Raw genomic sequence first — 24,357 nt, 5'->3', positions numbered from 1 at the left:
GGATGTGCAGGCCATAGTGGACCAATACAAGGAAAATGAAGGGAGTAGTTCTTCATCAAAGAAGGTTACTGCAGTTACAAATTCAGAGGGAGACAGTCTGAAAATGAAACAGAGGAAATACAAAGAAAAGAAGTAAGATGAAGTAACTTCATAATAGTCAAATGCTGATGAAGGAAAAAAAGAATTTTATATCAAAACAAATATTCATGCAGTCGGTGGGCCCGTTTGGAGCCTCAGATGATCCCAGATGGCTCTGGGCCGAATGGTAACTATAGGTTAGGTGCTCTATTTTGCGCACCGGTTCTATCATGTGGTCGGTGGCCTATTTCGGGACCGACCCCTAGTTGGCCATTTTGGGCGGACTAGGTCAGTCACCCAATTGGGTCTAACCGATTACAACTGGTGGCTATATAAGAGCAAGCCTGTGAAGCCCATTTCATCACTGGCTACAGAAACCCTCATTCCTTAGCATCCAACCTCCGTCCTCTACTGTTTCCAGCTCACCATCGAAGCTTCTTTCACAGGAGCGCACGGTTGGGAGGCAGTGCCATCTATTGTATCAGTTCTATAGTAATCAAATTTTTGATTCTCCATACTATCTGTTTTCTCTCTTGCGTACGAGATCCTGTTATCTGTTGAGAATAGACGTATTGTTTTCTTACACATGCACCATATTTGGATCTTGTTCTATTTTGAGATTCATCTCTTTGAGGTCATCCTTTTGAACTCTTGCATACCTTCCTAAGTGAGGTCATCCTCTTGAACTCTTGCATACTAGCTTGGGCAATTGCCTTTGTTTGCTCTTTTAGTGACAGATGCGTGGTAGCATCAACCATGTCCATCATGAACTACATCGCTTGACTACTGTGTGTGTGTTCATCTTGATCTTGTCACTGGGCCTGTGTGGATGGTCGAGAGGGTGTTCTTGATGACGATGCCATATAATATCTTTTTGGGCACAAACATAGTGCTATTAATAGATCAAAAATTTTGCCCACTTTGAAGTTGTTTCTTTGATAGATAAACCCAGCTCGTTAGGGACTACCTAACAAAGGGGCCAAATGATACTGCATTGGTGAGAATACCTTTTTGGGAGAGAGTAAAAGGGGTTACTTTATTAGTTTCATAGACATTTGGAAGAATCTTTTGGAAAAAAGTTAAGGATTGTCCATGATGTCCTTTGACCATGGTCTTCGCTATATTCCATTTAACACTTTCCATATGATTATAGCTTATTTTACCATGGAATTTAGGCAGTTTTTTGCTATTTACTGTTTGAAATTTTATTACTATATTCTATTGTCATTGAATTGGATTAGTCCTTGGCCTATTTGAAGATCCCTAAGACTTGGTTGATTGGTAACTTGAATTTCATTATAGTAGCATGGTCTGGCACAACCATCTTTATGTACTTAGAGCACCTAGGTAATATTTTACCCTTAGGATGGTATTGGGTTACACTTTACACTTTATATTGTGATATGTTACACTTTACACTTTATACTTTGAGAAATGGAAAAGGCAATCATTTGTCATGAGTCGGTAACTTGCCAGCAGTGTTTTTTACATTATGTTGCATTTCTTGAGAATTTCTCCTAATGTGACTGGGGATGTGACTGGGGACTGAATTACCATCGGAGTAGTCTTTTATCTTATTAGTTATATTATGGAGAGATTTCCTATCTACTAAATTAAGAAACATTCATGGTGTAATTATCAATAGAAGTCAAGAGTTTAGCATGATTTTAAGTGTTAAATAAAAGGCCATGTAGTATGGAGTCTATCCTTCAATTTTGACATTCTCAAGGACCTTATCACACTTTGATGTGTGCATAACTTTAATTATGATACTGATTTTTTGAAAGTGCAAACATGTGATCGAGGAAAGGTATAAGTATACTGAGGCTATATTTGGATTTTTTGACCTTGGGAATTCCCTTGGACTTGGCTGGAATACCCAGATTTATGGTTTACTTGAGATTCCCACTTATTACTTGGATTTCACTAACATTTTATATGCATTTATTCATATCTTTAATTGCCCGCCTATGATTACTATTGAATAGTAAAATGCCAAGATTTGATTATGCTAATCTAGATCGAGTGATAGGGATAACAACTGTGTGCCGGCATTGAAGCATGTACTCCCACAATTCATAGTGTGTATGTTCTAACATGCTATGTTTATGGATGGATGCAAGTGAGTCGGCATACCTCTCTATCAGATTTGCATTGAAATTTCTAAGGCATGAAGACGTTGTTGGCAAATTTGAATAGTACTCTAAAATGGATTATCTCCAAGTACTATTAAAAAAGATTGAACATTCTTTTGGAGACTAGCCATCAATATTGTTGTACTTTTTGCAATGTTCTGACAGGAATGTGAGTATAAAAATTGACTTTCACTTTCTAGCTTTGTCAGAAGGAATGGTTTGAAATGAATTATTCTCACTTAAGCAGTACTAAGAGATTGGTTAACAATGGATTACTCTCATTAAGTGTTTGAAAAGGGCAAGAGCAGATGTTTGTAATTGATTTATTTTGACATTGGAAACTGGTCAAGTAGTTTACTAGGATAGTTTTTTGATAGGACAAATACACACTAGTATGGCCATTGTAAGATAAGAAGAATCTTATAACTAATGGCTATACTTGGGTTGACTTGTTCTGATTGATTTAAGTTTCAGGCTTGATTGTGGCACGGGGACCATGGGACCAACCCCTTCGCTTGGTTGCTAGGCCATGATGCTTGGACCAACATCAAATTATTGGACACATCCATTGCCCATGATATGGAAAGTCTACGAGAAGATGTAGTTCCACTTCACATATATGATCTTCACAATTAGTCTCCATATAGGAGAGATAATCTAGCTAAAAGCTCAAAGTGTTTATTCTCATAAAAAGATTGTTCTTTCGATAATCAAGACTGATACCCTCAACCAACTAGTCGAGTGTCTTGTACTTGATACACTCTACAAATGTCCCCGACCTACTAGTCTAAGGACTCTCCCATGACTATGGAATTTTGGCCACCCTCCACTGATTGGTTAGAGAGGAGTGATACTTTTATTTACTTACTTTTCATCTACTCATTGGGGGGATTGAGATACTAGTATATCCATTCAAATTTAAGTTTATGGTTATGACTTAATCTAGGGCAATAGTCCGACCCAATCCATTGTGATGGGCGGATCTTTGCCCCCACTTGGATTGTGTGTTGGACTTGTGGGAATGCGGTCGGTGGGACACACACACACATGCACACACACACACACATACACACACACACATACACACACACACACACACACACACACACACACACACACACACACACACCCCTCCCCCTTGGGAACCCTTGTTTTCTAGGGGTGTGGCTCATTCTAATAACATTTTTGCTACAACATTGTTTGTATCTACCCTAGAGATTGGCAGTAAGGCTCTACATGGATGCGAGAAGGACATGGGGGAGAGTAGTTGTAAGCACTTGGAATTGCACATTTTATTTTTGTCTAGGTACGGTTTGGGATTTACTAATATTTTGAAAGTAATTTTCGGTAAAGGTGGAGAGGAGAGATGTACATGTTTATGGAACCATCAAGTGCCATACAATGGTAAATGGGTAAGATGCCCATTGATTTCATATACCTCTAGTGGGCTTAGGATTATTATATTAAAGGCATTAGATTATTTGTTGACCAATTATGCGTGCCCATGGTCATGGGGATTTGAATTTTTCAAAGTATTGATAGTCCATGGAAACATGTGATCATATATATTGACTCCATATTGATGTCCTTAGGGAAGTATATGAGTACCCATTGAACCACCATGGGTAAGTGCAAAAACCCAGTGGAAAATGAAATAACCTCTAGATAAGGAGACCCTACTTGATATTTATTCCCCATGGAGATGATAGATTGGCCATCATCAAGGAATGGACCATCCATTGACATGAAAAGTGGTATGGAGTGACATGGAGCACCATAAAAGAGAGTGGTGGTATGAATGATAATTTCATAGCCATGGCTGGCTGCATATTTTTTGAGATCTTAGCACCACCGGCCGGTGTTTAGCAACACTGTCCGCCGATGTTCTTAATGTTATATATACCTGCATCGCACACAACAAGACAAAGCACCTACAGATGTGCACACAGGCACGTTTACTCAACTTTAAAAAAAAACTTACGGGTGCATCTATTTGCACATCTATTTGCATGTCTAGAGACCCACATATAATGGTGCATCTATATAGCAGACAGACGCATGTATAGACATGCATATAGATGCGTAAATAGATGCTCTGCTAGAAAATTTAAAAAACAAATAGATGCATCATTAAACACGTGTATAGACACATTTATAAACGGTCTTATAGATGCTTTTATAGACGTGCAAATAGACACTCCTCGAATAGGCAGACATGTATATAGATGCATTTATAGATGGTTTGATAGATGCGCTACATAATATTTTTTAAATTTACAGAATGCTGTGTATGTTGTATATGCTATGTAGTTATAGGAATCCCATTTCCACATTGTGTAATTCAATTCTTACAGCCAACCTCATTTTAATTAGCACTCTTGCAAGCACGTCTGTAGCCGACAATTACAATTCCAAATAAAACATTGCCACTCCAAAGCGTTTAGTTCACAAGGCATTAATTGATAGAACGTTGCACAAGAAAATTGAAAGCTCAAAAAGTGCTTGTATGTACATATAGTAGGAAGCTAAGCCATGTCCTGTGGCTTCAAGTATTGAAAATGAGAGGAGTTTATATACAAGAGGCACGAAGCCAAGCTAGTGGCTTTAAGTACAAAAAAGAGTAGCCAGCACTACTTCTATGACTAATCTAAGTTTTCCACGTCCTCGCTCCCTTCTACGCTCCCTTCTGTCATTAGGAAAAAAGGGAGCTCATTTTGGGGCCTTTTAGAAGAGAGAGAAAATAGGCTCTCAACCAATCAGGAGTGGGCCAACGTAACGTTGAAAATTCAACAAAAGAAGATGAAAATAAGAAAAAGAAATAGTACTATATGTTTGTAGAAGCATGTCACATTAATGAGGTGATCTAATTTGAATCTTTTAAAAATTTATTTTTTGTGCAGAATTTGGTGATTCTGACACCGTAGGCGCGTCCGGAACGGCCGTTTCCGAGCCTCCGGATGTCCGATTCCAGCGTTTCCAGTGCCGTTTTTGGGGTTTTGGGCCGTTCCGGACGCGCCTGCGGTGTCAGAATCACCAAATTCTGCACAGAAAAGTGTTGCTCTTATATGAACATTGAATGTAAAGCATGTGAAAGAATATATTTATTCCTTTTCACACTGACATTTCTCACGCAAGTATCCATATTTTCTTGCTTTTGTAGAGAGAGAAAAGAGAAAATAGTGAATTTCTTACAGGGCGCCAAAATGAGCTCCCTTTTTTCGTAATGGCTCTCTTCTCCGCCTCCTTCCTTGTCTTCTTCCTCGTATTCTTGTGCAGGGGCCTGTAAACAAGGGACAACATATATCAATGTATGAAAAATTAAATCTTTACTTATAATATTGACATTATTTAATTACTTTCAAATACCTCGAGGGATGCTCCAGTAGCCCGAATATACTACTCCTCAGTAATCAACCCGTCATCATAAAAGTGCTTCCATGTATCTCCTGTATGATGGTGGTGGTGGTAGCCTGTCTCCACAAGAGTTGGGTATCTGCCCATGATATCAAGCTACAAGATGACACAATTTGTGGAGGGGTTAGTACAAAGAAACAACCTCCTAATAAACTACATAAACAATATAATTTGAGATCGATACTTACAAATTGGGCCTCCCATGATTCAACACCCCCTGCTCTAAAATGCACGCTTCCATATTGCTCCATTTGGATCCTTCGTGCCTCCATGTGCTACAAACTGGGTTCCTCCCTCGCTGACTTCATTACTTTATTCCACTCACGCTTGTGAGCGGTGTGGGGTGGGCCCCTTGGTGGTTGACCTCCCTCGAGCTTGGCAAGCTCCGCTAGTGCCTGCCTCTTATAATTAAGCAAAGATCTTTTATTGCCAAGTATCGTAACAATCTTTGACTTGGCCCATTTATCTGTGAACTAAAGATTGGGGGGGTTAGGGTACCTAAAGCGAATAGCAGCGAGGGTCTCATCAGCCAACATCTTTGGCTGGTCTTTGTAGTGGATAAAGTAATCTCTATAATTGTTAGCAATTACAAAGCGCATGAAGGCCAGGATGTCCTTCCCCCGTGCATCCATCAAGATGCCTCCTATCTGAGTGATGTCATAGAAGATCGTACCATCACCTGCTGAAGGCACATCTAAATCATCTGAATCATCCTCGTCCCCACCACTGGCCCTCCTAAAGCAGTGTGCCATGCATCCCCCACCGCTCTCCCTGCGACTAGGCCTGCTACCGTGTCATGTCGATCTAGTACACTGGCCAGTCGTAGCTGGAGACTGCACGGGACTACATGGACCACTCATAGCTAGAGAACTGCGTCTCAACTACACAGGAGAATGCCGATGGCTTTGGGAGATAGAAGGACCTCCTAACGGCATGGGGGAAGCGGCATAAGATGGCATGGGGGAAGGGGCTCGGCTGTGTAGCTGGCTAGGCTGTGCTGACTCCGCTAGGGTAATCTCAATTGGTGTGGGGTTGGGGTGGTTTGGAGTCTATAGTGCCGACTCCTGGGGGGTGTTTAGAGTACCCATCATGTAGCCGTATAACTCCCTAGGACTAGGAGGGTGCCCTAAAAGATTATATAACTCCCGAAAGATGGTTCCCAAAGATCAGGTGAGCCTGAAGAGCTTCCTGGCCACATGATGAACTGGAAAAAAGAAAAAAAGAAGATTACTGATGAGCTGAGAAGAGAAAAAGAAGAGAAAAAGAGAGAAAAATTACCACGAAAAGAGAGGGAAAGAGAGGATAAAAGAGAGAATGAAAGAGAGGCAAATATAGGAAAAGAGAGAAGAAAAGAGAGGCAAATCCTTTTCTTGCAAGTGGAAGCGCAAAGGGAAAGGGAAAGGGAAGAGGAAAGAGTAAGGAAAGGAAAGGGAAGGGAAGAGAAGAGAAGGGAAGGGAAGGGAAGAGAAGGGAAGGGAATAGAAGGGTCTAAAACTGTTAGAGCGTGTCTATAGATGCATCTGAGTAGCGCGTCCATTTTCACGTATAACAACGTGTCTATAGACGCGGCTATCTATTTTTTAAAATAGAGAAGATGCGTCTTTAGACGCATCTATAGACGCGGTTTTAGATGCGCTCTGAGACGCATCCATAAACGTGCTCCAACAGACAGACTATTCTAAAAAGTCAAAAAGGACATGCGCCTGACACAAAAGCATAACACTGACACCAAAATCATTTGTTTCTTGGATACGACAAAGGATGAATCCAAAGGGAGCAACTTTCAAAGAAGATCAACTGTAAAGAGACGTACCTTGGATAGAGGTATGGAAGCTTCTTGTCCTTCTTCAAAGTTGATTCTCTTCCTTGTTCACCCTCTTCTCCTATGTGCTTGGAGATTGTGTAAGCCTAAAAGTAAGTGTGGGTGCCTGGAGATAAGTGTCGAACTGTGGATCTGTTAATAGAAAAGCAAGCAAGCCTAGCAAAGCTTATGTGAAGAAAAGCAAAGCAAGCATGCTAAAAGTAGATTTGAAAACTACATCTATAAGCGTGTCTAATGGCATGTCTATACATGTGTCTAAATACACGTGTAATTGTGCATCTAAATACACAGAGCAGATGTGGTTTTAGATGTGCCTATATATGTGCACCACAGAACAGACAGATGAGGTTTTAGATGCACCACAGAGTTTTTAGATTAAGTATTTGAAGAAAAGCAAATTTTCTCAGTTGTTTGTTTGTAGGATGTCTTCATCTTCAACAAGTAGCTCAAGTGAGGATGAATCCCTCCGTAAACACCATCGCAAAATGTGGTTGGAGCAAAAAATCAAATGTATGTGTGATCGATGTCAAGGAAACATGTATCATGCACACAGGATTACACTCAATCACATCTCAAAGTATGGAGAATGAGATGCAACCGTAGACATGGTAAGTGTTAAAGAGTTAAGGTTGATTCAGATACCTATGGGTGTTCATATGTTTGAGTTATGATCCCATTTTAATTTGATATAGGATGCAGTGCCACACCCGCATATGTTGCCCTATGCTCGTCGTGAGGAGGTGAAGCGTCAGTGATATGAGGTGGGATCTTTAGGAGGGACCGTCACGGATGCATGGAGTGATGGTGATAGTAGCCCTCCGTCATTACCTCATGAAGCCATGGAGGAGGAGCTGTTTGATGATATGGTGAGGGATTTATATGTCCATCAATCCGAAGGGAGGGATGATAGCATGGAGCAAGACGATCTTTTTATCGTAGCATCGACTCCACTATTTGAGGGGTGCACATTCTCTATTCTACGTGCCTCCCTTGAGTTACTAAACTTGCAAACCATCTATGGATGGAGCAATGCAAGTTTGAATGCATTACTCAAGTAAGCTTTAAAGTCTATGTTGCAAACATGGTGAATTATGCTAGTGGGTCAATTACTCGAATGCTTTTCCTCATTTATGGTCTTCACATGTAGACAATTGTGTAAAATGCTTCCAAGGAAGAATAAATTACCGACCCCAAGAGATATGGCAAGGAAACATGTGACCTCTCTTGGAGGATTAGATTACAAGTGCATCCATGCATGCGTCAATGATTGTGTTTTGTTTCGTGGACTACGTAAGGATGCAAGAGAGTGTCCTACTTGTGGAGAGGCAAGATATAGAGCAGATCTCAAAACTTTGGACGTGCCTCATAATATTCTGTGACAATTTTCCATAATCCCTCGCATCCAATATATGTTCAAGTGCACCATTGCATAGCTCATGTCATGGCATTCCTCCCATCGATCAACTGATGGCAAGTGGAGAACTCCCGCAGACACTCCTACGTGGAAGCATATTGAAGACACATGGTCAAGCTTTAAGGAACAACCTAGGAGCTTGAGACTTGGATTGGGTATGGACGGTGTGACCCCATTTGGTCTGAAAAGTACCTCTTATAGTGTATGGCCAATGATATTGGTGAATTATAACCTTCCACCCTCTATGGCAATTAAGAAAGGACATGTTATGTTGTCCCTTCTAATTCCAGGGAAGCATAAACTCAAAAATCCTGATGTTCATTTGGAACCTTTGATTGATGAGCTAGAGATACTTTAGAGAGGTATCAAGGTGCATGATGTGAGTAGGCCTCTCTCGTACAAGAGTCCCTTTGTATATATTTTTGAGTTTCTTGTTGATGTGGATAGCTCTCTCCCACGACTATGGAGAGATCATGAAGACCTAAAGATGACCTCTATTGTGCCTCAAGGGAAAGGACACAACAAAGTAATAGACATGGAGTTGCTTAATAATATCAACCTCTATTGCATGCTTAATAGTGATGTGATGAAAAGATGGGTGACAAGATACGAGGATGCAAAGGCAAGAAGACAAGAAGAAAGGGCCCTCTTTCGTACACACCACGGATCTTGTGTGCCATACCCTCAGTATCTAAGAGCACTTCCAAAGGATATTCTTGTGGATTGGCTACTTGACAAAATGGAGAAAGCAGAGAAAGATGAGGGGATGCATATCACAATGGAAGAATAGGAGTATGCTAGGGGATGCATGAGTAAGGTCGGTATATAGGATGTTATGCATAAGTTAGGAGTTTTCAATAACTTAGATTGCTTATTTAATTGATTTTTTCTTGGTGTAGTGCACTATATTCAATGTAATATGGTGTGAGGGCAAGCATTTTCGAACTCAACGGATTGATGATAAGAGAAAAACACAAGATTGTGGCATCATTTCCAGCTTTGAGGGAGCCAATGGAGCCATGGATGATTATTGTGGCATAATCCAAGATATTATTAAGCTTGACTTTCGACGCTTCTTTGTGTATGTTTTGGATGTAAAGTGGTTTAAGGATGTGGTGGAAAGAGGCCCTAATGCAACAATCAAACGCCATGCAAGTGGCTTTGTAACTATTGACTCCACAAAGTTTTGGCAAAGTAGGAAGGATACGCTAGTACTACCGCAACAATGTGAACAGGTACTATGCACACATATAAAAATACTCACTTTTAAATATTTGATACCTTTGATGCAAGGAAGATAACATGATTGTATTTGTGTTTGAATTAGGTTGTCTATCAACCAATGGTGGATAATAATAGATTGTGGCATGTCATACCTATTATGCCACGTTCCAAAGTGATGTATAGTACATTTACTAATATGGAGCGCATGGAGGATGATCATGGCCATGGAGGTGATGATGACCATGATATGAGAGAGGAAGATGATCATGAGATAGGAGATACAGATATTAAGGCCATTACCCATGAGGACGAGCCTACCATTGGTGATGCTGATTTCGATGAGCACATGAGTAGCACAAGTAGTAGTGGATTGAATGTATTTGTAGATCTAAACACTTGTTTGGATTTTGAAGTAGATAGTTTGGCAAGGGTTGATCTCATTGAGGATGAGATTGAACCATAGCCCTTCATTGATATTGGCAAAACTATTTTACATATTGTCTCATTCTCCTCACCTCACTTAATTCTTGTATATGTGGGCTTGCAAAAAAGCATTGATGTTTTTGTTAAAACTATGTTCTTTGGTAATCATGGGCAATGTTTGGAAAGCAGTGATGTACACCAAAATCTCACTTTCTGTACTCTCTGTTTTGCATCTAAATATGTGTCTAATTCTTAGTGTAGATGCGGTAATACACGTGCAAATAGATAGTCTAACAGACACAGGGTGGTAGCAAGCTAAGGGTGTCCACTTTTTGTTCACTCCCCAATCCTAAGGCCGAGGTGGAAAAACAAGCTTTTTAGCACACAAAAATGCAAATCTCACCTACTTCCCTATGGATCTAGTCTTTGAAGTCTTCTGACACAACATCACACTTGCTATTGTGCACACAATCGTATAGTCTGATTGAAAATTCGATGCACACACAAAAAATTTCTTTGCGTCACACGGCATGGTTCCAGGGTGGTCACACGTTTGTCACGAACAAAGAGTGTCATATTAAATTCTAAATTTCTCACTCATTTTAGATTAAATGTTATTGAAACTTTGTAAGTGGTCTCTTTGCATTATGTAGAGCTTAACTTGATTTATTGGTAATTTTTTGAATGATTTATCTAATTATAAATAATTATTTATAATAAATAAAGTCATAAAATACATGCATTTTAGTAGCACACCACATTTTTTTAGTATTTTGAATAATTAAGCAAATCCAATTCGGTGGAAGGTTAGTAGGCACATAAGGGTGTGTGGTTGAATCATCAAATCCCAAATCCAACGGTTAGATTTAGGAAGATTGAAGTTTAATTTTTACTTTTACTCCTTAGAGGATCAACAAAGAATATTAAAAATAAATCTAGTAATTCTCAAACATAACCAAACATTTCAAAAATGTCAATATTTTTAGTCCTCTGCATGATGAATAAGAGGAAAAAATTTTTGTTAAATTTGAGTAAGGGAAATGTACGATATGGCCTCCAACAATTAAATCTCCCTTTTGTGGGGGAAAAAGGGCCACCCAAGCCTAATACCAAGACAAGGTAGGCTTGGTATTAGGCTTGGTGAGGTAGGCTAGGAGCATCACCGATCCTAGTGGCAAGCCTTTGGAGTCTGCATGCTGCCCATGTAGAAGGCTGAGTCATCAAAACCATGCCACGTTGTTAGACCACGTGGTGCCATCTCATCAAGCAGATGTGACATCACTCCTTGCCATGTCACCTTACATTACCACACGTGCTGCCACATGTGCCACCTCATCATTCCACATCATCAGCCATGTGATCACACAATGCCACCTTGGCATACCTCCTCAACCTTGCCACGTCACCAATCCCTCCACCTCAATTTGCCATGTCAATCTACCACCTCATGAATGCCAACTCATCATGCCACATCACATTTCAATGTCATCGAAGAGGCCCAGTACCACATCATGACCATGCAGGAAGAGACTATATTACCACATCATGACCATGCATGGTGCCACATCAGCCAGATGTAGACACATGACGATGTGCGATGCATACAATACCTCGATCGAGGTACATATGCTGGGTGAGGCATACAATACCTCGTTCGAGGTATGTGACCGAGGACACCTAGAGATACCTCGATCGAGGTTCATACATACATGCGCAATGCACTAAATACCTCGATCGAGGTATAAGGTCTGATCGGGGCTCTGGGCATAGCAGACCTCTCCACCAAAACTAAGCCAATTAGTATCAATCTTAGCACCTCTCCACCAATAATAATGAAGAGCAATCTAAGAGCAATCTACTGGATGAGTTGAGGCTCTCTATAAGACACCACGTTTTGGTTCATTTCACCCATTCTTAGCCATTCTTGCCTCCTCATCACTTTGTCACACCTTCCATCCTACTTTCATTGAGAATGGGTTCTCAAAGCCGTAGAGCTAGTAGACGTGAAAGATGTAGGAACCCCCCCCCAAATCTCATTGACGAGGAGCGCAAGCGGAAGGCTCGTGAGCGCAAGAGAGCCTCTAGAGCTCGAGCTCGCACTGCCAGCACTGATCCACCTCCAACTCTACCTCTACATCCCACCTCCACCCCCACCCCCACCTCCATTGTCCCCCCATGCTCATCCGCTCCCCTACCTCTAGGCTCCGCCCTTCCCCTAGCCACCTACATTTTGGCCTCCACCTCTACCTCTTCCCCCTCCACCCTCCCCCCTCCCCCTCCCCCTCCCCCCGCTCCGCTTGGCGCCTCCCTTCCCCCGTCCACCCTACCATCTCCCATTGATCCCCTTGCCCCACCTTGCAGCAGCAGTGTTGCTTCACGACGTGACTTGCCGAAGTCCACTATCCGTCGTCGTACTAGCAAGATTGTGCAGTATTTTTTTTGTGACCTCACGCCAGCTTTGCAGTCTTCTCTTCTTACGTCCCTGATTGATCACCCTGACTTGGTAGAGTGTAGGAGGCTTGTTGGTCTTGGTGCACGTAGAGATAGGGTTGTATCTAGCGAGGTCCTTAGCAGTGTTCGATGTTCCTATGCTTCTATTAAGCATAGGAACTCCAGTGATGCCTTGGCAGCACGTCGTGCTATTGTGGCTGCCATTAGTAGACCTCATATGATAGGCCATGTGCGTACCGCTTCACGTCTTCTTCAGATTGCACCGCGCACATTGCGAGCAGGCATCATTAGGAGGCAGAGTCTAGAGGATAGTGAGACTGATGCTCTTTGGGCTTCCAGTGGTCGTGCACCTCGCAGCGATCGATTGTTGGATGATTCCACTAGGTCCTTCATACAACACTTTTGGGAGGAGCATTGCAGAGCATCCCCGGTGTTCAAGAAGGCATTGCGGAAGAGGGTGTCACGCGGTGTGTACATTGAGCATGGTGCATGTTTTTTGAAGTGTACCCAGACTGAGTTGTACACTCAGTTTGTAGAGGCACACCCGGAGTTCAAGATTGGGCAGAGGTCATTTGAGCGATGCATGCCATGGTTTGTGCGATGCTCTCAGGAGCGTGACACATGCTGTTGTCGCTACCATGTGGATTTTGGATTGATGTATGACGTATTCCGTTCCCTTGATGGTCATAAGGGAGTGGTTCCTACTAGCCCTCGCGACTTCATTCATTCCATATTGTGTACACGAGATGGTGATGCTTTATTCCACTCCCTTGATTGTGTGGAAGGCACGTGTACTTTGTGTGGTGACTTTGCTAGAGTGCCATGAGTTGCACTAGATACTTGTGATGTGCAGATGGTTCGTTGGCAGCAGTATGAGTACTGTACCTTGACATTAGATGGTGGTGCACAGTCGAGGAGGTTGCAGTTTGTGCGGAAGGAGACACCACGTGTTGTATTCATTGACTATTTTCGAGGGAAGCTGTACCGCTACATACGCCACTCGCACACTGCGAAATGGGAGGATCGTCAGTTTCGTGCATGTTTGAGGACATTTCCTATAGGGGTGGTTGTCTCAGTGGTGGACTTTGCGAAGAATTACACCTTTGCACCACAGCATGAGATCCAATCGGAGTATTATTTCTCCGAACAGGTGACGTGTGATTGAGTATTGATTTTTTCCCCGCCTCATTATATTGAATTATTTCAATAGTCATATTTTTTTTTCAATGCCATATTGCAGGTTGCTATATTTGTGCACATTAGCTATCGTCATGCACAGGCTCATGTGGATGGCATTGATAGCACCATGGACTCACGCATCATTGTGCGAGAGTATCACTTCTACATTAGTGATGATCGATCGCATGATGCCCATTTTGTGCAGCATTGCTTCACTTTGCATGATAGTTTCTTGAGGGATCATGGTGTCACATGGCAGCGGCGCTGGATCTGGTCAGACGGTTGCAGTGGTCAGTTCAAATCCGCTAGACAGTTTTATTGGTTCTGCAAATGGCACCGTGAGACAGGCATTCCGATCACATGGAGCTACTTCGAGACAGGGCACGGTAAGGGAGAGCACGATGGTGCAGGTGCTTGCGTGAAGCGTGCTTTGCGTCGATACCAGTTGCGTCACAGTGCCGATCGCTTCAAGGATGCACATGATGTGGTGCGGTGGTGCAGCCAGCACTTATCCACTAGTGCTACATCCTCGTTTCAGTCGCATGACGATAGGGTGGTGAGCCGGTATTTTTGGTGCGTGGACATTGGGAGTCTTGATCGGTCGAGGCCTTTTGATTGTCGTTCTGTGCCTGGCACTCTTGATTTCCATTCCATCAGGAGCGTAGGTGAGTCTCACCCCGCGATCTTTTCTCGACGGTTTGCATGTTTTTGCTCTGCATGCATTGATGATGATTGGGGAGGGTGCTCCATGATACCATGGGCCTATCCATGGGTACGGCGAGTGCTTTCTCCCTTCCAGCCTTGGGAGAAGATACATGATGATCAGGATGCGGGATTCAGTTCCTCTAGAGATTATGACCAGCTTACAGATATTTTGCGTATTGGTGATATCTTCGCGGTTATTGCTTCGGAGGGCAATGAGGAGGGTGTGGATTATTACTTGTTGCGATGCTCTATGCTGAAGAGTGTGCTGAATGAGGATATAGTGGATGGGCATGGGATGCACTTCAATGCTCATAGCATGATCGTAGGTGGCCACTATTTTCAGCAGATACAAAGGCGTGGTTGCTATATTGAGTTCCAGGAGTACATGGCGGATCAGGAGGCATACATGTATTCTCATCTTGTTGTTGGGATCAAGATTACTTTGAGTCGTGTTCGCACTCGCAAGGCGACGTCCACTCCACGATGGCGCCTTGCAGTGGCGGATCACGAGAGCATACTTGCAACTATTGGCATGAGAGCTGATCCTGAGGAGTAGCACATTACATATCATATTTTTTGGGATCATCAGTTGATCAGATTGATTTTTATTGGGTATCACTAGTTGATTACACTTTTTTGTATTCGATATGTATAGGCTCACTGTGTGACCGTACCATTGTAATTTTCATGGACTCATATTTTGTATTTCACTATGATGGCTGTATACATGTTCATACACGTCATTGTATTAGATTCTATTTTTAACATGATGTCCGATGTCTTCTCAATGGGATTTGTTGTGTTTGTAATACAAAAAATTGTTTATTAGTAGTAATGTTGTAATTTTTTTTGTGCATTAGGACATTTTAAAAACGTGACTAAGAAAATTCGTGCACGTACTAACGAAATACGCGTGTGGACTTGCTTGTTGGGGATGAAACTTCGCACGACGCTTAGGCCACCCTAGACATACATCCACGCGAGATTTGGTCTGAATTGATTTGGTGTGTGCCACGTGGAAGGTACAATGCGTACATTTTTACAATCCCTACTAGCACTCGTGACTACATATGAGCTATGGCGCATGTACTAACGAAATGCGCGTGTGGACTTATCTGTTGGGAATGAAACTTCGCACGACTCTTAGGCCACCCTAGACATACATCCACGCAAGATTTGGTCTCCAACTTATTTGGTATGCACCACATGGAAGGTATAATGCGTACATTTTTACAATCCCTACTAGCACGACTACGTGTGAGAAATGGCACACGTACTAACCAAATATGCATGTGGACTTATCTGTTGGAGATTAAACTCTGCACGGCTCTTAGGCTACCGTAGACATACATCCACACAAGATTTGGTGCCCAACTGATTTGGTATGCACCACATGGAAGGACAGCTGTGTACATTTTTACAATCCCTACTAGCACGACTACGTATGAGCAATGGCGCATGTACTAATGAAATACGCATGTGGATTTATCTGTTGGGAATGAAACTTCGCACAACTCTTAGGCCACCCTAGACATACATCCACGCAAGATTTGGTCTCCAACTTATTTGGTATGCGCCACGTGGAAGGTATAATGCGTACATTTTTACAATCCCTACTAGCACGACTACGTGTGAGAAATGGCGCACGTACTAACCAAATATGCATGTGGACTTATCTGTTGGAGATTAAACTTTGCACGGCTCTCAGGCTACCGTAGACGTACATCCATGCAAGATTTGGTGCCCAACTGATTTGGTATGCACCACGTGGAAGGTACAATGCGTACATTTTTACAATCCCTACTAGCACGACTACGTATGAGCTATGGCGCATGTACTAACAAAATACGCGTGTGGACTTATCTGTTGGAAATGAAACTTCGCACGACTCTTAGGCTACCGTAGACGTACATCCACGCAAGATTTGGTGCCCAACTGATTTGGTATGTGCCACATGGAAGGACAGTTGCGTACATTTTTACAATCCCTACTAGCACTCGTGACTACGTATGAAAAATGGCGCACGTACTAATGAAATACGCACGTGGACTTATCTGTTGGGGACGAAACTTCACACGCCTCTTAGGCTACCCTAGACGTACATCCACGCAAGATTTGGTCTCCAACTGATTTGGTATGCGCCACGTGGAAGGACAAATGCATACATTTTTACAATTTCTACTAGCACGACTAAACCCTAAACCCTGGACCCTAAATCCTAAACCCTGTTGGGCACGAAACTTCACACTCCTCTTAGGCTACCCTAGACGTACATCCACGCAAGATTTGGTCTCCAACTGATTTTGTTTGCGCCACGTAGAAGCAATCCCTACTAGCACGGCTAAACCCTAAACCCTAAACCCTGGACCCTAAATCCTAAACCCTGTTGGGGACCAAACTTCACACGCCTCTTAGGCTACCCTAGAAGTACATCCACGCAAGATTTGGTCTCCAACTGATTTGGTTTGCGCCACGTAGAAGCAATCCCTACTAGCACGACTAAACCCTAAACCCTAAGCCCTAAACCCTGGACCCTAAATCCTAAACCCTATTGGGGACAAAACTTCACACGCCTCTTAGTCTACCCTAGATGTACATCCACGCAAGATTTGGTCTCCAGTTGATTTGGTTTGCGCCACGTAGAAGCAATCCCTACTAGCATGACTAAACCCTAAACCCTAAACCCTAAACCCTGGACCCTAAATCCTAAACCCTGTTGGGGACGAAACTTCACATGCCTCTTAGGCTACCGTACACGTACATCAACGCAATATTTGGTCTCCAACTGATTTGGTTTGCGCCACGTAGAAGCAATCCCTACTAGCACGACTAAACCCTAAACCCTAAACCCTAAACCCTGGACCCTAAATCCTAAACCCTGTTGGGGAAGAAACTTCACACGCCTCTTAGGGATGTACATCCATGCAAGATTTGGTCTCCAACTGATTTGGTTTGTGCCACGTAGAAGCAATCCCTACTAGCACGACTAAACCCTAAACCCTAAACCCTAAACCCTGGACCCTAAATCCTAAACCCTGTTGGGAACGAAACTTCACACGCCTCTTAGGCTACCCTAGACGTACATCCACGCAAGATTTGGTCTCCAACTGATTTGGTTTGGGCCACGTAGAAGCAATCCCTACTAGCACGACTACACGTTAGCGTACCACCAAAGTCAAAAGAAAATAGTAAAATTAAATTGTCGCCTAACATGTCACACCTTCCTTGTACTCCCATACATGAGTAGAATTTAAAAGGGAGAAGTGGGATTGTTAATATGTGTATATTTTTTTGGTGCATAGCCACAACAACCCTTTCTTTTTACATAAACCAAATACCAACACTTTTCCTTATACCAACCGCCAATCCTTTCTCTTGTACATAAACCACTAAATGCAAAAGAAAATAGTGAAATAAAATGGTGGGCTAGCATGCCACACCTTCCTTGTATTCCCGTATACATGCATTAATTGCCAATTGTGTTGATTTCTCTTCTTTATGTTCATTATCTTTTATACATGCATAATAATTAGATTGGTGCATTGGCAAATGTCATATTAAGGAAATTGAAATAGTCCTTAGAAACTTGGAAGGCATATGCGATTGTGATTTGGAAGGCACATGTGATTGTGGTTCGAATATGACAAATAATTAGGTCTTGTTTTCTTTGATCACCAATTAGCACAAGTATTGTTAACAATAAGAGACAAATTAAACACTGAGTCATAATAAATAACAGCAAAATCATGCAAAGGACAAGTCTAACTCCATTTTTGAAAAAAATCCCCAAAAAATTTATATTTTTTAAAAATTGTAGGGACAAAATATACGCTTCATGTCAATAATATTAAAAAACTAGAATTGTGAAAAAAGAATGCATAAAATATTACTTATATTTTATTGCAGAACCTAAAAATGTCTAGTATTATCATTTGCAAAAAGTATTCTCTCCTTTACTTTAAAAAACATGACAAATTGCAAAGGAGAAGAAACTGCTTCATTCAACTAAGAGAGTTGCTAGAGCTTTTTCTTTGAAATACCAATCGTTTTCTATGCAAGTGCCCATATCAAATCCATATACAAGAATTTCTACACCCTACAAACTAAGCATGTCCACACATTGGTGATTTCTCGAATTTTTTCCTTTTGTCATGTTGTTTAAGTATCTCTAGATCACACATTCCCTCAAGTTCATTGGTATTGAAAGAATTTTTTATCAATTGATTTACACATAGGTAACAACATTGCCCTCGGAGTCATGGATAAGTTTTGTACCAATATACATTTCTAGAATACTTTTTGTAAATAGCATAAATTGAAAGTTGGTCAAATTGATGTTACTTTAATATCTAATTTCATTTGATGAAACAATTTTACATTGGGCTATGGCATTGTCTAAAAAAAGTAATTTTCTTTTTATACAAATTAGTTTATCAAATGGTTGAATTTCAACATATTTTGATATTAAGATCGGAAGGCTAGATTTGGAAGCATGAACATGACAATAGTTGTCTTTTTGAAAAATTGATGAAAATTTGGATTTTGAAACACACTTTATTGACAAACATGAATAGAATAAAATTTTTGTTTAAAAAATGAAAAACTTTTATCAGCAAAATAAAATTTTCATCCAAAAAAAGATGAATTTTGATATGTTTAATGTTTACAATTAATGTTTAATGTTTACAATTACTTCACATGGCATTCTTTTTTAAATACCTTATGTATTAAACAAACTATAAACTGAGATAAACTGAGATAAACAAAGTGTGAAGAACATCATGAAAGTACGAAAATGCTCATACATCATAAAAGTGGGAACAATATCATGAAAGTACCAAAATGAATCTGTACATCATCATCATCATGTTGCAAAAGTGCATCCCTATACAAGAAACGTGTGAAGCCTAAACAATCAATCTGAATCCGAATCTGATAACTCTACATATGATCCTCTAGTGGAACGCTGACGTGGCTCCTGTATGACCTGCTGCCCAACCGTCCGCTGTGTGCCCTCAGGCAAAGCCGGCTCAGATGGGCCAGCCTCATCACCTGCATGAGATGGGCCAGCCTCATCCTGATGAAGAGGAGGGCATGCTGCACGCGCCACTGCTGCCATCTCTGCCTCCCTCGCCTCCTCTATGTACGCGCGTCTCAGCTCCCATAGCCGTGCATCTGCGAATACTCGTGCCTCAAATCCAGCGCGAGTAATCGTCTCTACATATGAAAGACGCTGGTCTCGGTCCCCGCCCTAGCTGCTGCTCCACCCACTGCTGCAATGATGTCTGCAGCTCTGCCTCTCGCTCAATCTGGCGTGCCTCCTCCGCTCGTGCCTCGTCACCTGGCATGAAATCACCATACGAAAAGCATCGTGGAACGCATGATGCAACCACCGATGTATCCGCACCCTCTTGCATCAGCAATGCTCTCTGTGCCTCCTCCCTGTAGTGCTCTGTCAAGACTACACGGGCGAATGGATCAACAGCCTAACGATGACCAGGATATAGATCATCCATGCCCAGTCCTCTGTATGTCGCCACATCAATGTCAGCAAAGCACACAGGGCACACTGAACGTGCCACCATGTGGCGGGTCATGCAATGGAGATGTGCGACGTGGCCGCACCCTAGTCCGAACCACCCTACGGTGTCAAAGTCCTCGTGGTAGAGGACACAAGTGGCAGTAGGAAGCCTCGCTACGACTGCTACGTCTATAGGTGTCCTAGTCGGCACATCTACAGGAGGAGCAGGGTATAGGGCCACACTAGGGTCGATCCTATGGCACGACGGATCACGACTAATATGCCTCAACTGCAAAATATAGTGCTCTGCGCGATGGTATGCTATGCGTGTCCGAATCCTATGGAACTAGACAACAAACATTATCAAAGTGCTAGATCTAAAGCATGCCATAGTGATAGCATAAGAATCTCAAACAGTTTATAGGCACAGACCGTAATATTCGAGTTCTTGAAGACCCATCCAAATATTCTCAATCTTGTAATATTCTTTTTTCAGTTATGCTAGAGTCTATGCATAACTTAGAAGAATTAGACATTTGCAAACTATTCCATGTCTTCTTAAGGTCTAAGCCACTATTTCATAACTTCTTAAGGGATATTGAAGATTTGGACTAAGCCACTATCTAGGCATTTCCAAGCTATAGCCTTATCATGCATGCTTAGTCTAATCAATCTATTGACTAATAGGGGACATATGCCTTCAACATATTTCCTAGTAGAATCGATCCTTACTAATTGCCAAATAGTTAAAGGATGATTTATCATTAGTAATTTCCCAATATATTAGGGATGATTACCCAAGCTTAAACCTAGTTTCCTTCTAAAGAACTTGCTTGTCCCAAAGTGTCTAGTCAACTTCAAGCTTTGGTCACCAACCATGTCACTAGTCAATCTTTAATGTCCAACTCCAATAGTTGACTAGTAGGTTTATGTTTGTGTATTAATTTGATAAGTCGAGCGAGTCTTATACAAAATGTCTTATTAATTTGATAAGTCGAGCGAGTCTTGTGCCTCATTAAACGTTTTTTAAATTTAAAATTTTCACATTTTAAATTTTAAATGTCATAATTCAAAAATAAAAAAAAAATTTACAAATGCATTTCAAATTTATAAATACTTTATAATTATTCCTATGAACGTTTTTTTATTTAATAAAAATAGCTCTATTAAAAAAAAAATAAATCTCATTTTCACATTTTAAATAAAAAATATCGTAATTTATAAATTTCAAAAAAACATTAAAATGCATTATAAATTTAGAAATTTTTTATAATTTTCCTTATAAACTAAAATTTAATTAAATTCTACCAAAAAGAAAATGCTACATAAAAAAAACAGAAATATAGAACATCTTCACATTTTGAATAAAAAATGCCTCATTAAACGTTTTTTAAATTCAAAATTTTCACATTTTTAATTATAAATGTCGTAATTCAAAAATTTTAAAAAAATTTACAAATGCATTTCAAATTTATAAATATTTTATAATTATTAATATGAACGTTTTTTTATTTACTAAAAAAGCTCTATTTTGAAAATAAAATTTCATTTTCACATTTTAAATAAAAAATGTCGTAATTCATAAATTTCAAAAAAACATTATATTGCATTTCAAATTTAGAAAATTTTTATTATTTCTCTTTTAACCTAAAATTTAATTAAATTCTGCCAAAAAGAAAATGCTACATAAAAAAACAGAAATATTTAACATTTTCACATTTTGAATAAAAAATGCCTCATTAAACGTTTTTTAAATTTGAAATTTTCACATTTTAAATTATAAATGTCGTAATTTAAAAATTAAAAAAAAAATTTACAAATACATTTCAAATTTATAAATATTTTATAATTATTAATATGAACGTTTTTTTATTTACTAAAAAAAGCTCTATTTAAAAAAAAAAAATAATTTTCACATTTTAAATAAAAAATCTCGTAATTCATAAATTTCAGAAAAACATTAAAATGCATTTTATAATTTTTCTTATAAACTAAAATTTTAAATTACGTTTTTTAAAATTAAAATTTTCACATTTTAAATTATAAATGTCGTAATTTAAAAATTTAAAAAAAAATTTACAAATACATTTCAAATTTATAAATATTTTATAATTATTAATATGAACGTTTTTTTATTTACTAAAAAAAGCTCTATTAAAAAAAAAATTAATTTTCACATTTTAAATAAAAAATCTCGTAATTCATAAATTTCAGAAAAACATTAAAATGCATTTTATAATTTTTCTTATAAACTAAAATTTAATCAAATTCTACCAAAAAGAAAATGCTACATAAAAGAAAATGCTACATAAAAAAAAACCCTACCTGGACTCTCTTGCTCCTGCTCCGTCCATCTCCGTCGATGTCCGTTCGTGGCTCTCCGTCGCTCGTGCAATTCCGTCGAAGTCTGGCAAATCCGAAATCGGTGGATGAGGCAGAGCTCGATCGAGGTATGCGGAATGAGGGGGGTCGCTCTCCTTTTATACGAAAAATTAGGGTTTAGCTACCTCGATCGAGGTATTCTTGACATGCCCATACATCTCGGCACATCTACCTCGATCGAGGTATTGGCATGCCACGATACCTCGATCGAGGTATTCTTGAGATGCCCATACATCTCGTTGGCATGCCACGATACCTCGATCGAGGTATTTTTGACATGCCCATACATCTCTGTACATCTACCTCGATCGAGGTATTGCCATGCCACGATACCTCGATCGAGGTATTGTGACATGCCCATACATCTCGGTACATCCACGTCGATGGAGGTTTTGACATGCCACGATACCTCGATCGTGGTGTGTTGGCAGAAGCGGGATGCCAAGTCATGTGTCCAGCATACCTCGATCGAGGTATGTCATCCGCCTTGTTGGCTGCCCTGTCGGATGGCACATACCTCGATCGAGGTATGCTGGACATGCCACCTGACCTCGATCGAGGTTGAGCTGGATTGCCACGATACCTCGAACGAGGTAGATGTGGCATGTATAGATGGCTTGCCAGCAAGCCTCGGTCGAGGTAGAGGCTCGGTCCGGTGAAAAAGCTACGTACCTCGATCGAGGTATTGGCTAGGCTCGGTTGTGCTCGTGTGTGATTTTCATTGGAGCTTATACCTCGATCGAGGTATTGGAGACCGAAGCAAAACCTTTGTATTTTCACTCGAGCGGGTGTCACACTCACCCGAAAGTGGTCCGGAAGTGGACACCCTTAGCTTGCTACCTCCCCACAGTATTAGACAGGCCCGTATTTTCTCAGTGTAGATGCACCAATAGACGTGTCAATACATGCGCAAATAGACGACCTATTAGATGCGCTATTAGACACGCCTGTAATTTCTCTATTCAAGCAAGCCTATAGATGCGCCCACTATTTTGCGCATCTATCAAGCACATCTATAGTTGCTTTGTGTTGTTGTGGCACTTGTACTATTCACAAAATCCAAGATTCCTAGAATATTGTGGAGTCTTGGGGGAAAGACAAGAAGCATAAGAAAGAGAATAAACAAAGCTACAAAGAAATTTGTAGGTTTTGTTAGTCCTTCAAGTATGAAAAAGTATCTAGTGCCATGGTGGGCTCGCTTTTACCGGTCGGAATCCACTTGCACTTAGATACTAATTAGAAAATTAGCAATTGCATTACACATACTATTAGGTGAAGAGTAAGTTAGTTGCATAAGACATTGTACTTAGCTTTGAAAAAATAGATGATTTTGATTTTATGCATGAAGTATATAAGTTGTTACTTGTCCACATTGGAAACTCTTTGGAATGACTTGTCACTTAGGACTAGGTAGTTGCATGGCTTGGAATTTTAGTTTAGTTTCATAACTTATAGGTGAAGAGTAAGCTAGTTGCATGCGACATTGTACTTCGTTAAAATAGATGATTTTGATTCTATGCATGAAGTATATAAGTTGTTACTTGTCTAGACTGTAAACTCTTTGGTATGACTTGTCACTTAGGACTAGGTAGCTGCATGGCTTGGAATT

The sequence above is a fragment of the Dipteris shenzhenensis genome, chromosome 25, assembly GCF_047967505.1.
Source record: "Dipteris shenzhenensis isolate YYH24624 ecotype China chromosome 25, Dip_SZ_1.0, whole genome shotgun sequence".
Taxonomy (NCBI): domain Eukaryota; kingdom Viridiplantae; phylum Streptophyta; class Polypodiopsida; order Gleicheniales; family Dipteridaceae; genus Dipteris; species Dipteris shenzhenensis.
Note: the sequence above shows the minus strand (reverse complement) of the source record.